Consider the following 20,657-nt stretch of genomic DNA (forward strand, 5'->3'; position numbering starts at 1 on the left):
CCCCCTGGAGTGTCATTGGATGAATACCCCATGCAATTATCTGCTTGCACATCCTCAGGGCCACTTCAGCGATGTTTTTAAGGCATGATGCATCCACCCAGTTTTTGATTATCCATAGTAATGGGGGTCAAGGATCAGTTGAATAATTGAAATGGAAACTTTATTCGCACTGAGGGTTCCTCTCCTCTCCACGTCCTTCCTCCCTTCCACAGCATCCAAACAGGAAGAGGGGCGCTGTTGGGCGGTGGAAGGGGTACTGGGTTGCTAGTCCTTATCCCAGCCCCACCAGGACTTCGTTAGGGATTTGCTTGGTGTTCAGCAAGCCTGAGCTTCTTGGTGGGGTCTGTGAAGTAAAGGGCTGTACCATGTCATCTTTATTTATTTTCATAACACACTTCTTCAAATTGACTTGCTTTTATCATTTAATTTGTCCCAAGCTATAATAATCGATCTGGTATTTTTTGTAATACTCATTAAAATAACTCCATAATTATGGCACTTAAAAAAAAGTGATACGAAAAGTGACCACCCACCCTGGCTTAGATCCTAGGACAGAAAGAGACATCAGTTGATAGACTGGTGACACGCACATAAAGTCTGGAGTTAGTTCATAGGAATGTACCCATATGCGTTTCTTAGTCATGACAAATGCCCCATGAGCATGTAAGATGCTACGGGGGGTTCACTGACTGAAGGGATGTGGGAATTTCTGTGCTAACTGTGCAGGTTTTCTGTACATCTAAAATGATTCCAAAATAAAAAGTTTATTAAAAAGAAAAAGTCCCTCCTAATGTCAAATAAATGAGGTAAAAAGTTAAAAACCAAACAAAAGTGCCCCCTGGGGGCTGCATGCCAGCCTTTGGGCATGCAACCTGCAGGTCTGAATGGTCTGACACTTTGAACAACAGGGATGGCCTGGGTTTAGGTTGATTTCTCCAGCCCAAACTCCTCCGGGGAAGGCTAAGTGAGAAAGAGAAAACGGATGATCCACGTCGCCGTCCCCTGCGGCTCAGTGGGCACAGAGTGGGCAGAACTTTGCCAAGACAGTGTCCTCCTGACCCACAAACAAGCTCCCTGCATCCTGCCCTCCCCTCACCTCCGCTGACCTGCGGCCTCATCCCCTCTCCCTGTGCAGCACAGGCTGTTTGGGAAATAAATGCCCCCGGACACTTTCTGGAAATGCTCCCGTCACATTGACGGAGATGGCTCCATCAAGCTGGTTTCCTGCGCACGCCAGGCTGTGACTGTGGCGTCCTGGGGAAAAGGCACACAGCCTCTCAGTGCCCAGTGTTCCCCTGGAGTAATTGCCTTCTGCAGCTCCCTGTCGCCGCGGGCCAGTCTCACCACATCACACAGATAATGAAAGCGCCTGAGGAACAGAAAACAGAGCCAGAGGAGGGCAGGGCGTGGTATATTCCTGCTTAGGAAGATGTGATGTGGCTCTGAGCACTTGGCTACCGACTTTTAATCATAGAGTGTGAAAATGAAATCACTTCCAGCACCTGAAGTGATTTCTTTGGTGTCACCTACTGTTTTTGTAGATTAATTTTTCAGACCAGAAAGAAAAAATGTTTATATTTCAACTACAACAAGAAAAGCTGGTTTCCCCTCCTTGTAGCCCCAAAAGTTTCTTATGTAAGGAGTTTGCTTTCTTATTTGTTTTTTTTAAAGGGAAGAGCTTACTGGCCCAGATGGGGAACAAAATGCCAGGGATGGGACCCTGCCACACCCATCACTCGGGGGGCTGACTAATCAGTGTCTGTTGGATGTATTTACAAAAACAATATGTTTAAGACTTTCAATAAACAGATTTAAACACAGATTTGTATATTGGCCTCTGCCAACTCTTCTCCAAGCCAAGAATCCTTTGTCCTTATGAAACCAAATAATGACTGTTCCTTGAATCCAAGTCCTGGCCCGAGAGACCCTGGCCCTTCCCGGGGTTTGGTTTTCTCTTCCTTTTGGTGGCCTCTGACCTCTCACTCTGGCTTTATTTCCCACTGTCTATCCTCTGGGTATGTTCTCACTGTAAGTCCCCTCAAATCCTTTTTGGAAGGAGGCAGGGCTCAAATGATAAACCACCCAACTCGCCTCCCAAGCCAGAGTTCAGAATCCCAGCCACAGCAGGAGGAAAGAGCCAGCCTGGCTTCATTTTCCTCTTCCCTTAGCACAGGGATCCACCCCCACACTTTCAGTAGGACTTGCTTTCATTTTAGTTTTTAATTTTGTTTTCTTCTTTCTCACTCATTTGTGGGAGGTAAAAATTAAAACAATTGAACTCATGGAGATAGAGAGTAGGGGAGTGGGGGAAAAATTGGGGATGGTTAATGGGTACAAAACTATAGTTAGAATGAATAAGTTAGAATTTGATAGCATAAAAGGATGACTCCAGTCCACAATAATTTATAGTACATTTAAAAATTAAAAGAGTATAATCAGTATGTTTATAACACAAAGAAATAATAAACGCTTGAGGTGATGGATGCACCATTTACCCTGATGTGGTTATTAAACACTGCGTGCCTGTATCCAAATACCCCACGTACCCCATAAATAAATACACCTTCCATGTGCCCATAAAAAGTGAAAATAAAAATAAAATTTTAAAGAATTTTTTTAAAGTTCTTTCTTCTTTTAAAAAAAAAAACATTTAGTTGAGATGTTTATTCCGCCTTTGAAGAATTCTGCTTTGCAGCAACATTGAGGGACTGGAGGACGTTATTCTCTGTGAAATAAGCCAGGCAGAGAAAGAAAAATGCTATCTGATGTCACTTCTATGTGGAATCTAAAACAGCCAAACTTATAGAAGCAGAGAGTACAGTGGTGATCACCAGGGAGTAGGGAAGGAGAAATGGGGAAGGTGAGGGTTAAAGGGTACAAAGTTTCAGTTATGTGAGACGGCTAAGTTCTGGAGGCCTAGTGTACAGTGGAGTATCTGTATTGCAAACTTAACATTTTCTTTCTTTTCTTTTTCTTATTTATTTATTTATTTACTTTTGAGACAGAGTCTCATCCTGTCACCCAGGCTGGAGTGCCATGGTGCGATCTCGGCTCACAGCAACCTCCACCTCCTGGATTCAAGCAATTCTCCTGCCTCAGCCTCCCGAGTAGCTGGGTTTACAGGCGCCCACCACCATGTCTGGCTAATTTTTTCTATTTTAGTACAGACAAGGTTTCACCATGTTGGCCAGGCTGGTCTCAGACTCCTGGCCTCAGGTGATCCGCTTGCCTCAGCCTCCCTGGGATTACAGGCGGGAGTCATTGCACCCAGCCCATGCACTTAAAATTTGCTAAGAGAGTAGATCATATGTTACGTTTTCTGGCCACACATAACAATAAAGAAGGCAAGAGGAAACTTTGGGAGGTGAATACGTCTACGGCCTTAATGGTGCTGATGGTCTCACAGGCGCATATTTATCCCTAAAGTCATACAGTGTATGTTAAATATAGACCACTTTTTACACAACTCGCTTTTAAGTGCTGGGAATTTCAGTCTTTAGTTGAGCATGAGGGGAAGCACACGATTCCTCATGTACCCTTTAGGTGGACCCTACTTCTTCCTCTCTAGGAGGGGTTTCCTGGCACATGTCTCAAGGCCAGCCTCTGAAGATGAAGTCTTCCTAGAGGAGGAGAATTGTTCCTTTCACTCAGGGTCTCCAACCCATCTCTTACCGTTCCCAAAGCAGGGGAGACTTTTGGAATTTTAGAGCCAACAGTGCTTCGGGGATTATCTAACACAGCCACATCACAGTACGGTGCCCCCTCTCTCCTTCCTACACTCAGGGTGGACAGTGCAGCCTGGCCCCAGCGGTTCTCCCTGCTGTGCTGGGCAGTGGAAGCCAGCTTTACCTGGACTTCCAAGGCAATCATTGCCAGTAAGATTTGACACCTGAGCTAAAACCAATTTGCTACCCCCTCATTCTAAAGATCACAGAGCAAGAAAAGTTGACCAGCTAAGGAGCAAGATGAGAACAGACCTACGTCTCACCAGAGCCCAGCAAGTCACCCAAAACACCAAATTCCAGCTGCTCCCACTCACATCAGAGTGCTCTAGGCATGTATGTGCAGACACAGACTCAGGTGCACGCAGACAAAAATATGAGTGCATTTCTGTGCCCAGCCTTGTCTGCTTTCCCACCTGCTAACAAGTGTTCTGGCTTTGTCCAATCTCTTCCTTCCCTTCCTCCTACCTCTGAGAGGTTTTGCCTTTACTAGACTGTTCTATAGTCTTTTGTATGATGCATAATCAAGATGATTGGGAAATAATGACAAAAGCCAAACAGGCAGATTGTAACGAAAAAAAGCTATGAAAGAGGAAGACATTATCCCTTCCAGGTGTCAGGGAAACTGTATTCAACAGTTACTCACTTGTCCAGCAAATACTGACTGAGTCCCCAGCACATCCCAAGTTTCATTCAGGGCTGCAAGACTGGGGGAGAATAAGAGAGTGGCCCCCTTGCCCTCACGGGGCTGAGATTTCAGTGTGAGACACAGGTATAAATAGGAAAATACATACATGAGTGAAGTGATTTTAGAGAACACTGCAATGAAGAAAAGGAAGAGAGTGGTATGAGTCACAGGGGAGGGGTCGGAGGCTGTCTATGGAGACAGACCTGGGAGATAAGAAGGATTCAGCCCCGGGCACATCTGGCTAAGGGTGAAAGACAGAGGGTACGGTGAGTGCCAAGGCGCTGAGATGGGCACTCTTCCCTGTGATGCAGAAACCAGCAGAAGGCTCATGAGTTGTCAGGGTCACCACAAAGTGGGCAGAGCCAGGAGAGAAGCCAGGCAGCATGCCGGGGACAGATGACACAGGGGTTAGGCCACAGGAGAAGTTTTGTTCCAAGTGGCATAGGACTTGTCTCTGAGAGAAAGTCATCAAGAGAAGCAGCGAGGGCAGTGCGGAAGGAGGAACTTCTCACGGAGTCTGAAGAAGAGGGACACTGGAGTTGCTGCAGGATGGCAGGAAAGCGGAAGGAAAAGAGGCACCAGTCGCAGGGGATTGTGGTGGAGCCTGCTTCGGTTTCACAGGGTTCGAGCAGAGAGCTTGAGTTCTCATGGTGCTTTCTGCTTGCTGCTCTGAGTCTGGGGCTCGTAAAGCTGCTCTGGGACTGGACCACCTGGGTCCCGTCCCAACAGGGTTATGTGTGCCTTCTATGCGGGTTACTAACACGTGTGAATGAGCATGTGTATATTCTTGGAGAAGCACTTAGTCTCTGCATGTATATCTTTCCCCAATTCTACATGGGAAGACCAAATCCGGATCTCCCAACCCGCTGCGAGAAGTGATCTCCCCGCTGCCGAACCTCAGCAGCAGGGTCCCTATGACACTTTTAGGTGAATCTTGGCTCTTCTCACATTGTAGCGGATTTAGCTTAGCTCTCTGGACTCTAAGATCTTCAAAAGTGAGAGCTGCACTTTTTTCACGACTAGCTCTTTCTAGCATCCTCTGTGAAGCGTGACCCACCTGACAGGCTGCAGGAGTCTCCACCACCTCTAGGGTCCCGTGCCACCATAGTCACCCCTCACCACCTGAACAGGACAGTGCCCTGTAATGACTGGTTTATACATCAGGCTTTCTCACCAGACCATGTGCTCCTTGAAGGAGTAGATGAAAATTTCTCTTTCTTAGCCCAGCTCCAAGTAGGTACTTGGTAAGCAATTGTCCAATGGAATCTCTCAGCTATTTTGGGAGAGCAAAAAATTGCTGTGGCTTTTTCAAAGAGTTTGCTACAGTAGGAAGTAGCAGGACAGTAATTCCCTCTCCAAGACCATGCTGGCCAAAGTCCCTCCTGCCCTGTCCTTGACCTCCTGGAGTTCAACTTGATGGAGTCGCCAGCTCCCATTCCCATTTGCCCTTCATAGGGTGTGCTGGTGAGGCCCCGGGACCATTGAACATGTCTGTCCAGCCTTCCAATCAGCTCTTGGCAGCGGGGCACCTAGGCTGCCAGGGCAGCTTCCAGCACGAATAAGCACTTGGCCCTGTGTGCCTCGGCACTCACTCCCTCGGTGAGGCAATCCACCACTCCTTCCAAGCCTTCCGTTCCCAGGGGTAGGCTGTCCCAGGAAGATGCGCCCAGCCCAGGGAGGAGGGACAAACAGAAATCGGGCCCTGACGTTCTCAAAAGTCAGGCAAGGGGTCTGGAGCAGGCTTAAGATCTTGTTGACTCCTTCCTGTTCTTTCCGGGTCCAGTTCCACAGGAATTGGCTCTGTTGGGAAGAACACAGAGCATGTGGGCTGGGGGCCAAGGCACGTGTGCTCAGCAGCAAGGGTGGTGGGGAAATCAGGTGGGTGCTGAGCTCAGGAACAGGGACTGGATGAGACACTGCTCAGGGGCGAAAGAGTGAGGTATTGAGTGTGTTGGGCTGAGGATGGTGGCGATGGCAAAGTGGGATTTTGATCAAGTTGTACAGTCCACAGCTGGCCAAAGTCCAGTTTCCTCCCTTCACCTTCACTCCTGCTGTATACAAAGCCTTCTCCACCACCACCAGAGGGATCTTTTTTAGACATAAAAGTCCACCTACACATCCCCACTCTAGCTAAAACCCTGCAGTAGCCCCATCGCTCTTGGGACAAAGTAACGTCCTCCACCTAGCAGGGCCCATGTAGGCTGGCCTCTGCCCACCTCCTCAGCCACTTTCCAAGCCCCACTTCTTGTTGCCTGCAGCACAGCCACACACTGGCCTTTTGGCTCCTTGGATGCCGGCCCATGTCAGGGGCCCCAGGGGAGCTGTACTCATGGCCTGAAGTGCTCTTTCCATTCCCAACTGCCTCCTACTCAAGCTTCACTTATGTCCTCAGGGAAGCCTCAGGCGCCTGCTCCCTGACCAGCTCAGATTCAGGGTGCTCATCACAACTACAATTAAAAAATTTAATGTATCATTACTTGCTTAACGTTGCAATCCCCATAAGAGCAGGGACTTTGTACCCTATTCCCCAGCTCAGATCCCACTGCCCTGGCATGCATGGATGGATGCATGCACCCTCCAATCAAACCGAAGGCCCCCAGGTTCTCCTTCACGCTTTGCTTATGCTGTTCCTCAGCCAGGAATTCCCTTCCTTCTCTTGATCCACAAACCCAAAATCCACCTGTCCACCTACTCGCTGCCTCCTCAACAAAGGCCTCTGGGACCCCCCAACCCTCTGTGAGTGGTGATCTCCCCGCTCCCGAACCTCAGCAGCAGGGTCCCTGTGACACTTTTAGGTGAATCTCTGCCTGTCTCACATTGTAGGGGATTTAGCTTAGCTCTCTGGACTCCTAAGATCTTCAAAGGTGAGCGCTGTACTTTTTGTTCTCATTGCTAGCTCTTTCTAGCACCTAAACTGGTGCCTGGCAAACAGCAATGAGTAATAACTATTATGATTGATCAGGCAACAGACCAGTGAAACCTGGTGTGTGAGGGAGATGCTGTCATTACAAATATTACTTAACAGATGAGGAAAGGAGCTTGATAGCAGTGAAGCAGCTCACCCCAAACCACTCAGCCAGAGACTGGCAAAGACAACCTGTGGCCGAGGCTATCTGGCCCCACACCGGCATGTTCAACCACTCAACCAAGCCCCACCTTTGGTGTACACCTTCCCCTCACACTGCTAGACAGAGGGGCTGGGCAGCCACCTCCTATGGGTCTCCCAAAGGTTCAGCGTTGCCTCGTGGAGAACATCTCCAAATGGGGCTCAGTCGGCAGCAGTATTTGAGGCCAACCCTGCTAACTCTAAGAGCGCAAATCCCCAACAATCTTAGCTAAAAGCACTACAAATCTCCATAAAGGACTTTTCAAAACAGTGCTCTCTTCAGAAAGTCCATGCCCAGGAGCTGGTGTTGAAAGTCATCCCTCATTCACCTGGCAGTGATTCACCTGACCAGCCTGCAGAACTCAGGTGGAATCTTGGCTCTGTATCTCACCAGTTGTGACCAAGTTACTTTACCTTCCTAAGCCTCAAGGTTTTCATCTTCAAGTCAGGGCCACAAGAACCCCAGGCACGTGGGAGAATTAAACACAAGATGCTCAGCACTGGGTAGGGTGTATCATAAACACCCGGTTAACGCTCACGGTAGCATCACTGTGGTTAGGATTATTCTCCTCAAAGGTCTGCAGTCCTGTGGCATCTCAGCAGGAAGGTGCCCAGGGAAAGGGCCACTTCCTTCTGTCCAGAGATGGGTGCTGGAGCCTCAGGAAGGATTACCCCAGGAGACAGAAGCCATGTGGTTTGCTGGGAATACACAGATCAGGGTAGCAGGTCACAAGCGCCTCAACACACCCCCTCCAGCCTTAGGCATCCACCTCCACACCAGCCCCTTCGCATCCTCATCCACGCCAGGAGGACAAGTGTGTGCATGTGTCCCAGCAGCCCACATGCACCAGGAACATGGGCCTCTCAGGAGACCCAGCCACTATCAGCCTGGTACCCCTGCCCTATCAGAAACCCATGGACGGCTGGAGGCTGTGCTCATGGGTCTCCCATCTGGGCAGGCAGGCCAAGTGTATTTGCATATAATTTGCGTGTGTTGACACAGCCGTTCCCATCTCTGCAAGGAGCACTTCCAAGCTAACCTGTTATTACTGCTCCTCTGAAGCTGGCACTGCCTGCCCGCCCACAGCCGGCGAGTACTATGCAGAGAGACAGGCCGGGAGCTGACTGAGCTCGGGCTCGTCCTGCTGACTTCCCTGGGCCTCTGTTTCTCTCCTGGACAACAAAAAACTACACACCTCCGTTGGGCAGACTCAAGGAGAGCTCCTTGCCCACAGAATGTCAGCGTGTGCTGGCGTGGAGTACTGGCCACAGCGTAGTGGGCTGTTTGTTATTCTCAGAAGATCAGGAATTAATCTGGATGGAGAAGTTTGCCTCAATGTTTTTCCCAGATGCTGGTTCTGAGTCTCACATGGTGGATCCCCTGTGCTATGGTTACTATTCATAGATGATATATAAAAATGTAGGATTGCCCAGTTAAATTTGAATTTCAAAGACATAATAAATGTTTTAGCATAAGTATATCCTGTGCAGTCTTTGGGACACGCTTCTACTAACAAAGTTTTCATTGTTCACCTGAAATTCCCATTTTAACGGGGCATCCTGTATTTTATCTGACATCCCTACCTGTGACCCGAGGCCCGTTGGTTTCCATTACGACTTATATCCTGTTTTCTCACAGTTTTTACCTAAACTCAAAGGAACACAGTCTCCATTTCCTAAATGTGCAGCTTCCCAATCTAGAATAGGGAGGGCAGAGGTTACATGTGAGGAAAATTGAGACTTGCTGAGGGGAGAGAGGGAGGGGAGGAGAGAGAGAAAACATGTGTTTCCTAATTGAGGTAAAAATCTAAAATCTGTTCCTCTTTGGTTTCTGTGAGGAGCCTGGTGGTTACCATTGTGAACGTGAGGCCACATTTCCTGTGGCAAAGGGTATGTGTGTTTTTATCAACAGAGCCCGTTTCTAGGGCTCCTCTCAGGATGTGAGGCCCATGGCAGGTCACAGAGGAAGAGGCGGGCCACGGCAGGGCGAAGGGGGCTGCCCTGGCGCTGGTGTTGGATGGGGGTCCAGCCATTGAGGCTCCCTGGAGAGCCTTAGCCCTGTGTGGGACGACAGCCCCCCTCAAGCCCTTGACTCAGATTCCCCTGTACACACCGGCCAGCTGGAACATTCCACAGAGAAACGCTGTGGAGACTGGGCCTTGCGGGATTCCCTGGGGCCCTCAGGGCAAGTTCCAGCTCTGCCATCCACACAGTGTCAACATCACAGGGACAAGGCTCAGGCACGAAGCGTGTGTCGGGGGCCCTGTGGAGGGCGTCTGCTCACCACACAGGGGCTCTGCAGCCTCTCTCTCCGACAGGCTAAGCCCAGGCTTTTGGCACTCACTCAGGAGGGAACCATTTTCCTTCACAATTTTTTTTGGAGGAGGGAGATCTTATTTTATAGTAAGACCAATAGATATATTATGGAGTGTAAGGTTAAAGTTTTATATCTTTAAGATACAATGCAAAAAGTACAATGAACTGTATAAGACTCCATTTCTTCCTCCATAAAATGGTATTGGTGAAGGTGCCATCCACACGGGCCCATTACAGAAATTAGACAAAGAGACGTAAGCAAAGCCCTTCTTAGGCACAGCCCCAGGCCACGGTCATATCTTCTTTAATTGGAACTTTGCCGTTCAGACTGGGCCCAAGGATTAACATCCCTTCATCTTATCTGGCTTATCAGACCTCTACACACAGAAAGAAATCGCAAAGCAGCAAAGGGAGTCTAGGTTTTGAGCACCAGAGGAAGTAGGTTAATCTTCAGTTGATTTTCTGATGGCACCTCTGGTCTGATCTCAAACAGAGGATGGGGTCTGACAGTCCTTACCTTGTCTGACCCATCAAAGTGGGCACCCATCCTATTCATCTGTGGCCACAGACATGGCCAGCCTGGAAGGGATGGAGACCTTCATTACCAATGGAGACACTATCCCCTGGCTCTGCCCCTCACGGCCTTTGGCCAGGGCTGAACTCGAGTGCCCCCAGCCCAGAACACTGCAACGGCACCTGCCCTCCAAGGCACAAGATGCTTTGGGGAAGGATGTGGTAAGCTGTGTCGAAGGTGCAGGGGTGTGGTCAGGAGGGCAGAACTTACACCAGGTATGTGGGTCTGAGGTGGGAGGCTGTAGGACCTCTGAATCTCCTGGCTGGGTGAGAGGAAGGAATTGAGCCTCAAGACACGAGACCCAAGGTCAGCACCCTGCTTGCTCTCACACTCTGTTCTAACCCATCTTCAGAACATCAGAAATGTAGTGGTAGTGATGCTTCCCGAGGACTGAACAGGGACTTTGCCACTGGTCCTCGGAACTCATGTGCACCCCTTGGATTTCCCCCCTCAACAGAGAGGCCAGCCCCATTCCATCATGGAAACCCTCCCAGCCTACTCTGACGAGATTGTCCATGCCCCTGTCTTGGATGGGTTGACCACAAATGACTTAGGAACTAAATGAAGACTATGCATTGGCCTTGACCAATGGCACTGAACGATTAGCATCGATGGCTCCATCAGGCTCTAGGTTAGTAGGAGAATATTCTCAAAAATGTCAGAGTATAAGGGATGTCTCTTCTAATTAGAGTCCATGATGTAGTCATACTTTCTCATTGATCTAATAATTGGTACAAATATACAAAAACAGCTGTCCCAACAGTGTGCTGCCATGTGGCCTTGGGTTTTTCATTCTCGCCTGTAATCCCCCCTTACCACCTCAGAAAGCAAAGCTTCAGGCGTACAATAATGCCTGTATTTCAGTTGCTCTTCAGATTTACAGCCTCGCCTCTGAAATATGAACGGGCTTTTTGGAGATAGTCTCACACACAATTTCAGCCAACAGCTGATCAACCCCAGTCATATAATGAGTTCTTGCTAACATATTACACTTTGCCTAAACTATATTGGAAGATGTTCTCCAGTTATGAAATCTGATTTGTCAAAACCAGCCTTGTTTGGAGATGAGGGGAGCCTCATTCTTCTTCCTTGCAGTGGGAAAGCGGCCCTCAAAGCCTTTTCTTTAAATTCTAAGCCATGATCCAACATCTTTGTCTTTTCCCAATTTCAGCTTGTACAGCCTTTCCTTTTAAAAAACAAAGTATAACAATTGCAATTCTCCCTTGGCCAGTGGCCAGACATCCAAGGGCCAGAGCGAGGAGATTAACGGATACACCCAGAGGGGACAAGGTCAGAGAGCAGAACATTCTGGACACATGTTTGTGTCAGAGACCAGACCCCAAAGGACTGGAGAGCTCCCATCAAGACGGGCTGGCACCTCCAGCTATAGTGACACGCGAGGGCCCTTCAGAGCCTGTGCATGGAACATGCCTGTGACATTAATTAATGCCAGGCAAAATGCAACAGCAGATCTTGGAAACTAAAAATAGATCTTTACTAACTGATTCATCCCCTGACTGCACAGAATTTGGAGCTTTTTATCTGCTTCTCTTCTACATGTATATTATATCACGGCCTTTTTCCCCCTTTTCTCCATCTTTGTTGTTCTTCCTTTTTCCTCTCCTTGGTGAAAGGTCTAAACCTTTCAGAAGCGATGTTCCCACTCAGCTCCCCTCCGACCCAGAGACATGCTCGATAAGCAAGGAGATCACTGCTTCTCCTGCTCCCATGGTTGTCAGCCATGTAATTTGTACTTAGTATTTTCCATGCCGATGTCCCTGCCTGTTGCATTCCACACAGAACTCTGCAGCTTCATTTCCTATTACAGTCCCTTCTATTTTAGACTTTGTTGATTTCTACTAGGAAGGAAGCCTATTTTATACAAATTAGCTGGACAGCTGGGTCTGATTGCTTCTGATTACTGGGCTTGGGGCCACTAGGGAAACAGGCTTCCCAAAGCCCCTTGGATGGAGGACCATTTCATAGGCCCCCAAAAGTGTGAGTCACTACTCACTCTAGAGAGGAAGGGCCAGCAGCCCCGGTTGGAAATCAACAGGTCAAGTCAAAGGCAGGACGGCACCTTCATCCACATCTGAGGTTTACAAGGCTGTACTGAAAGGTGGGGAGGAGGGGCTAGAAGCCCCTTGATTCAGAAGATCTCATGGGGACCTGAGTGGGGCTCGTGTCAGAGATAACTGCGTGTGCTTGGAAGGAATCATCCATCATGCTTGCCTGATAGAATCACTCGGGAGGCAACAGACCAGGCTCAATGATTAAGATCCCTTCATCTGGCCTTGCATCCCAGACCTCCAGGTGCACAAAGAAATCACAAAGTCCTCTCTCACCTTTAAGTGCTCAGTCCACAGGCAGGTGGGGGCTGCCGCTCTCTCCCGAAAACCGGTGGCTCCGATGAGGCAGGAGCATTCTCCCTGCTCGTCCCATCTCTGCCTCTGCTTCTCTTTATGCCTTCTCTAGAGAAAAACCGACTGCTGGAAATTTAAAAAAAGAAAAATTGTGTGTGTGGAGGGTGGTGGGTGTCGGGGGTGCCGGGGCGGTGGGGGTGGCAGAGGGACACCGGGGGTAGGTGTGCAGCCTGCCCTGGTGTGGGCTCGGGTTTAATGGCCGACGCTGGTGATATGGTTTGCCTGCTGAAGCTCAGTGCCACGGCAGCTCTGTGTGTGGGCGGCGGCAGCTACACGGCTGGGTTTCAAACCATTACACTGAACATTTGCAAACAGATAAAAAAACAAAACCATCCGGTACAAATGGAAACTTCTGTTCTCCTTTCTCTTTCTTCACTCCTTCCCCTTGCACCTCTCCTCTTCGGTTGAGGAGGAGGAGGGTGAGGGTGGGCATTTCTCTCGCTGGGCTCCCTTGGCCCCCTCTTTTCCGACCACACCACTCCCATGGCCACTCACATGGACAGGGAAGTCAGGTCTTCCAAACTGACTCCCCCAGCTTTGGGAACGTCCAGTCATGTGAGAAGGACTTTCTCTCCTCCAGGGTCCTGCTCAGAATCCAGCCACTGAGAGCCACCAAACCAAAAGACGGTGTGGGCTTCCATATCTGACAATCTTTCATCCTTCCTAGTTTCAAAGCCACCTTAGAAATGGCCAAACACAAAGTGGGGCGAGGTGTACTTTCATATCTAGGTGACACTTTTTCCCGCAGATTATTATGCACACAGTGGAATGTGATACTCCACGAAAAGAAAAGAGGTCTTGTGGTCAAATTACTTTGGGAAATGTTGCATCCTGTATTGCTCTGGAATAATCATAGAGCACATTACCAGGTAAAGGCTCTGAGAAGTCCTGCAATAAAGAATCTTGTTTTACTTTGTTTAATCCAACATTTTCAAAATGTGTAAGACCTTAAAGGACCGACCCCTCTTCTCCCTTAACAAAGACAATGACACACACAAACACACACACAATCTTCTGTCCCTCAGCCCAATGGTACATGACCCAAGTCAATTATTTTCGCCAGAGAGCAAGATTGGGCAGGAAAGGATACATGTGGGTAAGGGGTCAGGTCAAAGTTCACCATCTAAGGACACTATCAGCTTGGAATTAACCAAGGTGCCACAAATGGTTATCAATGAACATAAGACTGTGGCTGTGGTTCATGAACAGAGTGTGAACTGAACCATCCACAAATGATTTCTCAGAACTATGGGTCACTGTCAGTACATCTTCCCTCCCACCCCAGCAGGTCTACTCCTCACTGCTCCTGACCACGCATGGCGGGCAGCCTATGGCCAGGCAACAGGAACAAGTACTGTGGGACAAATTCACTGGGCCTCCCTGCCCAAGAGCCCTCCAGACAGTCTTCTGGACACTATAAAAATCAAATGAGATGTCCTCTAGGACACGAAACTTAGGAGGCAGAAGAACAGAAGCCTGAAACACATCAACTGCAGAAGACACATTTGCTGAAAACAGGCACTTATGTTGGCAGTGACTCTACCAGGAAGAGAGGCAGGGAAGTTGACACAGGGGGTAGGAGAGGAAAGAATGGTGCCTCTGCTGGGTTTGAGGGTTTCTATGAGTCATCAGTGCAGCAACAGAAGAGGCTGACAGACCCTCCACAGCACGCCATCTGTGGGGCCTCGGGCAAGCCCTTCCCGTCACCATCTCCTCATCTGAAAATGGGTTAAGTCAACTGTTCTCAACCAAGAGTGATTTTTTCCCCCTCTGGGGACATTGGGTAATGTCTGAGGACATTATTAATTGTCATGACTAGGGCAGAGTGCTAGGCCTCTAGCGGGTAGAAGCCAGGGATGCTGCTGAGCACCATACAATGCCCAGGATGCCCCCACCACAGAGAACTGATCCAGGCTTCCATGTCAGGAGGGCAGAAGGTGAGGAATCCCAGCCTCAGCAGCCCTTCCAGCCTCCCTCTGTGGGGCTCAACTGAGATGACACCTGTGAGAATTCTGTGCACATCGAAGGCAGTTATGTTCTACTGTGTGTGGTAAGGAAGTGACTGTCATATCATTTAAATGGCATTTAATTTCTTGTTGGGTGACAAGATGGAAACAGATGGAAAGTAGAGTAAAAACTCTGCTTCAGACCAAAAAAAGAGAAAGCTGGCCTGCCTTATAAACACTCCAAATTATATGATTTAAAAAAAAAGAAATAGAAAGAAAGAAAATGCCTCCTCTTGCTTAAGTACATCAGACAACTTGAACTCTGTGTGAACAGAGTGAAATGGGCACAGAAAAGCTTTAAAAAGCTTGCGAGCACTCAGCGGATAATCACTGGTAATTAGAGCATTTTATAGAATCCATTAAAGAGGCTTTAAACAAAGCTGAAAATTATTTGTTGACCTTCACTCTGAAGGAGGCTAACGGTCATGCTGACAACAGTAATGCGTCCAGCCTGGTTGGGGATTTTCTTTTAAAGAAATCATTGGCCAGACTTGCAATATAATCCTTAGCACACACTGAATTAATAAAGGCCAAGAAAAAGAGAAAGTGAAGTTAAAGTTCAGACTGATCCTCAGGCTGACCATCTAGCCTTTAAGAAGAAAATCTGGCCATGTTCTGATCGGGCAACCCATCCTCCTCCCCAGAAGGACCCCAAAGGTGCAATTCCAAGTCCACAGGCCCAGGACATGGTTCTTTCTTCCATGGCAGAGAAGTCCCAGGTGGGTGCGAGCTCCAAAGAGCCAGGTAGGGCCAGGCCTGCCGTGGCTGGAGCGAGGTCAAGGCACAGCCCACGAGGGAAGGGAGAGAGTCTTGTGTGAGGAACAAGTACACAGCTCACCGTTCTCCCAATGAGGCTTTCAAGGAAGGGACAACCAGCCAAGTTTCTGACATGGACTCTGAATGGGACTCACACTAGCCAGTTCCATCAGCTACCTCTGGGCATCAGCATAGAGACCAAGCCCAGCCTGCTAGACTTGACTTTCCTGTGTCTTCTCCACCTGCCTACTCACTCACCAGAACAAGCAATGGTTGTGTATTTGAGCACTTTTCTAGGTCCTAGGAGCAAAATGGCAAAGAAAAAACAAAAGCAGGGCCAGGTGCAGTGGCTCACGCCTGTAATCTAAGCACTTTGGGAGGCCAAGGTGGGAGAATCATTTGAGACCAGAAGATGAAGTCCAGCTCCAGCAACAGAGCGAGACCCCATCTCTACAAAAATCAAAAAAGTTAGCCAGGTGTAGTAGTGCACACCTGTGGTTCCAGCTACTCTGGAGGCTGTGGCAGGAGATCGCTTTAGCCTAGGTGGTGGTCGAGGTTGCAATAAGTCATGATCATGCCACTGCACTCCAGCCTGGGCAACAGAGTGAGACCCTGGTCTAAAAAAAAATTAAAATGAAAATGAAAATGAAAAGCACAGTCCCTGTCTTCAAGGAGTTCACAGTCAGTTGAGGTTAAAAAGACAAAAATCAGAGAATAATGAAAAATAATCAAATTAATTCAATGGCTGAGAGTTTGAACCTCTACGATGTGCTAGGCACTGAAAATATGAGTAGGCAAATTACTGTCAAAAGCGATAATGAAAACAGAAAAGCACTGTGAAATTTTTGCTAGAGGCATTGCTCATCAAATGCTGTAAAGGCAGGGCCACCTCTCTTTGTTAAAAGGGATTAGGAAGGACTAGGTGTTAACAACCTACTCTACTGAGATCACTGGAAAGGGAGTAGCTTGCTGATTCTGTGATGTGTTGTTATTTAATCCCAGGTTCTGTGCACCCTAACGTCATCTTGTGCTCTTCCATGGCTATGAATCCCAAGCTTTGGAAACACTACCTTAAATGTGGGGGTGGGAGGTATTGGGGAAGAAGAGAACACAAGCCAGCTTCAGGCCTTTCACAGAGAAAAGAAGGCTGTTCAGGACCTAGGACAGCTCCAGTGCCCATCGTCTAGTTTCCCATCCTTCCCAGGCTGCTGGCAGGAGGAAGTACGGCTCCCAGCTCAAGTGCTTCCCACCACGAGGAATCAGTTACTCTTTCCACGGGAGTCTACTGATTCCTTCATGCCTCACTCCTTCATGGCTCTGCTCCTTCATAGCTTCCACCCTATTCCCACTGCAAACTACTGACTCTACTACCCATCACTCAACTGTGCTGAGGGAGGATCTGATTGGTTCACTTAGTCCATATGGCACCTCACAGTTGGGCAGAGCTTGCCCTGTGGGCCAATCCGTTAGCTGCAAGCCATCCATAGAGGATTGCTGTGGGACTACACAGACACCACTGAGCCAGCACTGAATGAGGCGGCCAAGCCACGTGAGTTTCCCCAGATAGGCAGAGCCAGCAGTTCACCGCAGAGTGCTCTTCCCAACACAGGGGTGCTGGGAGATGAGGGTCCAGGCCAATTTGGGGGTTCATGGGATCATTTCACATGGTTCACAGATAGTTTTTTAAACTATAATTGTTATATTTTTATTTTAACTGACTTTGACAGTACAGCTCTAGCTGACATAGCAAACTCATGTGTTTTCCTTTTAAATAAAGTTGTAACCATCAATTTAAAGAAAAATATTAATTTTGCTCCAAAATTTACATGGAAAGGCAAAGGAACTGGAATAACTCAAGTATTGTGAAAAGGAGAATAAAGTTGGAGGAATCACATGAGCTAATTTTAAGACTCACTCTCTGGCAACAGTAACCCAGAGAGGGCCATGGAGAAAAACACCTAAATCAATAGAACAGAATAAAGATCCCAGAAATAGACCCACACAAATATGTTTGGCTGATTTTGACAAAGGTGCAAAAGCAATTTAATGGAGGAAGGATAATCTTTTCAACAAACGGTGCTGGAGCAAATGGACTCTGTGGGCAAAAACGAAAGAAAGAAAAGAAAAATCTATTCTACACCTCACACCTTATACAAAAAGTAATTCAAAATGGATCATAGATTTAAATGTAAAACTATACAACTTTTAGAGAAAAAAATTGGAGAAAAACTTTGAGACCTAAGATCAAAGCAGACTTCTTAGATGTCACACAAAAAATTACAATCAATAAAAGAAAAAAATCAATAAATTAGACTTTATTAAAATTAAAAATGGCTGGGTGCAGTGGCTCATGCCTGTAATCCCAACACTTTGGGAGGCCAAGATGGGCAGATTATTTGAGGTCAGGAGTTCAAGACCAGCCTGGCCAACATGGTGAAACCTCGTCTCTACTAAAAATACAAAAATTAGCCAGGGGTGGTGGTGCGTGCCTATAATCCCAGCTACTTGGGAGGCTGAGGCAGAAGAATTGCTTGAACCTGGGAGGAGGAGGTTGCAGTGAGCTGAGATCGTACCACTGCACTCCAGCCTGGATGACAGAGTGAGATGCCACCATAAGTAAGTAAGTAAGTAAATAAATAAATAAATAAATAAATAAATAAATAAATTTTAAAACTATCACTCTGCAAAAGACCCTGCACAAACCACATATCTGACAAAGGGCCAATATGCAGACAGAGTATTATAAAGAACTTTCCAAACTCAACGGTAAATGAAAAAGTAAAGTCATGATAAGATATCACTGCACACTTGTCAAAATGGCTGAAATTTAAAATGACAACACCAAATGCTAGCAAAGATGTGGAGAAACTAGGTCACCCAGACCCAGTTGCTGGTATGAATGTAAAATGGGACGGTCACTCTGAAAAGTTTGTAGTTAAATAAGATGTTAGCATTGGAGGAAACTGGGTGAAAGGTCCCTGGGACCTCTCTGTACTATTTTTGCAACTTCCTGTGTATCTATAATTATTGAAAAGTAAAAGGCTTCAGAAATGAAGAATATTAATTAAATAGTAGTCAGGTGATTTATGAATGCAGAAGAGACATTGCGATGGTGACAGACATGCCTAAGTTCTGTGGTTTACTGTTCCCATGGGGTGGAGGGCCCAGTCTCAACCAGGAGCAGACTCTCTGGCCAGGCTAACCTTAGGCACCCAATGGATTTGCTAGAAGCAAAACTCCAGCTCTTCTCGAGGTATCTGGTCAAATTTAAAATCACAGTAGCCTCTGAGTCCAAATGAGCCAACTTTCTAAATGGCCAGAGGCCTTGTTAAACTCAACTAAAATTGAACTGAATGACACAGCAGATGTCTTTGTGATAAGGGCAGTCTCCAAAAGAAATACCACATTTCATCACCTCTAAGACACACAATTGCAAGAAGCACCATTATTTTTTGTTCCACTGTGAAAGAAAAATAAGCTGCCAATTAAACCATGACACAATGCATTCTTATCACTTAGAATTTTTAATTTTACTTATTGTAAGAGTTCTTTGAGACTTAATTAGACAGATTTTTATCACATATTACTATTGTGCATACATAAAAATGAAAATACAAGTGAAATAAATTGGCTGTTATTCCTCAAACTACTTTACACTGAGTCCAATTCTTGTGAATCACTGTTCAACTCAGACTCATCAATTTGGGGTTTTTCCACACACTATCACCCTCTGTGCATTCATCCACGAGCACTGATGATATGGCATTTCTTCAAAGAATCCATAAAAAGATTGAAAGTCAAGAGTGCTGGGCTTTGAGGACACTTTAAAATTATACACAGTTTTTCTGTTTCGGGTCCCACTTCAGCAACGTCACTACACATATTTGACTTGCCCCAGTCCTCCAGTCTGTCCCTGAAACCACGACATTCATAGGGGTTAAAAGAGGGCTCCATTGTCCAATCTTGGATTCTTTTCCAGCACACTGATGCTGGTCAGTTGTGTATTAGTTACACATGTCCGCTGGTCATTTGGGTGTTCACACCCTGTGCAGGTAATTCTGTCATGGCCTGAATAGCACACTGTGGACTCTAAGAGCCATCCTGATTTCAGAAAAGCAAACATGTGAAAAACTTAGGGGGGCTGGATGGAGTAAAAACAGAAAAACAGAAACAAGAATGGAAAATAAAAATGATTTTTATTTCACGTTTCCATCTTAGAGACAATGAAATACAGTGAGTGGACTGTATTTATAGATATAAATAAATGTCCTTCAACAGGTAAATTACTAAATAAACCATAGTAAATCCATACCATAGAAATACTATTCAACAATAAAAAGGAAGGAACTACTGTTACACCCAGCAAGTGGATGAACCTCAAGGCCTGAGTGGAAAAATAATAGTCCCGCATACTGTATGATTCAATGTATAACATTCTCCAAATGACAAAACTACAGAGATAGAGAAACACTTTATTTATAAATTGTCACGTTATTTATAAATGTAAATAAAATAATGTCAGAAGGCAGTAACCACTATTTAAACAACAACAACAAAAAAAAGCAGGAAACAAAATTGAAAGTGGCTCTGGGGAAATGGACAGAGAGGACCTTTCTGAGAAGGGGATTTGAGAGCAGTCTGAAAAATAAGAGAGCAAAGATCAAGGAAAAATCCAAAGGAACATCCCCTGGCTGTGTCCATCAAGGCCAGTTAGATCATGCTGCAGAACTAAGTCTCTCCAAGTCTCAGTAGCCTAAAACAATAAAGGTTTGTTTTTACTTTATACTTCAGGTCCATACACAGGTAACTTCAAGACCTAAAACCTAAAACAATAAAGGTTTGTTTTTACTTTATACTTCAGATCCATACACAGGTAACTTCAAGACCCCAGATTGATGGAGAAACTGCTGTCTGGAGAATCCCCAGTTGCCATGGCAAAGGAAAAGAAAAGGTGTAAATTCCACAGGCTTCTAAAGCTTCCACCCAAAAATGGCACGTGTCCCTCTGCCCACATTGCCTTAGTTACTAGGGAGACCCAGCTTCGAGGGGGTGTGGGAATGGACCAT

General features: G+C 46.9%; 2 protein-coding genes across 2 annotated transcripts in view; one reads left to right on the forward strand and one right to left on the reverse strand.

The window, feature by feature from the left end:
• The window catches only part of ZNF831 (zinc finger protein 831), a 111,873-nt gene extending 98,924 nt beyond the window's left edge, over positions 1 to 12,949 (reverse strand). Inside the window, exon 1 of the mRNA XM_050745548.1 lies at positions 12,752 to 12,949. The gene's annotated coding sequence lies outside the window, so the exon portion shown is untranslated. The remainder of the gene's footprint in view (positions 1 to 12,751) is intronic.
• Positions 1 to 20,657, forward strand: part of ATP5F1E (ATP synthase F1 subunit epsilon) — a 558,621-nt gene that overhangs the window by 428,270 nt on the left and 109,694 nt on the right. The gene's annotated exons all lie outside the window — the stretch shown is intronic.

The sequence above is a fragment of the Macaca thibetana genome, chromosome 10 (assembly GCF_024542745.1).
Source record: "Macaca thibetana thibetana isolate TM-01 chromosome 10, ASM2454274v1, whole genome shotgun sequence".
Lineage (NCBI taxonomy): Eukaryota > Metazoa > Chordata > Mammalia > Primates > Cercopithecidae > Macaca > Macaca thibetana.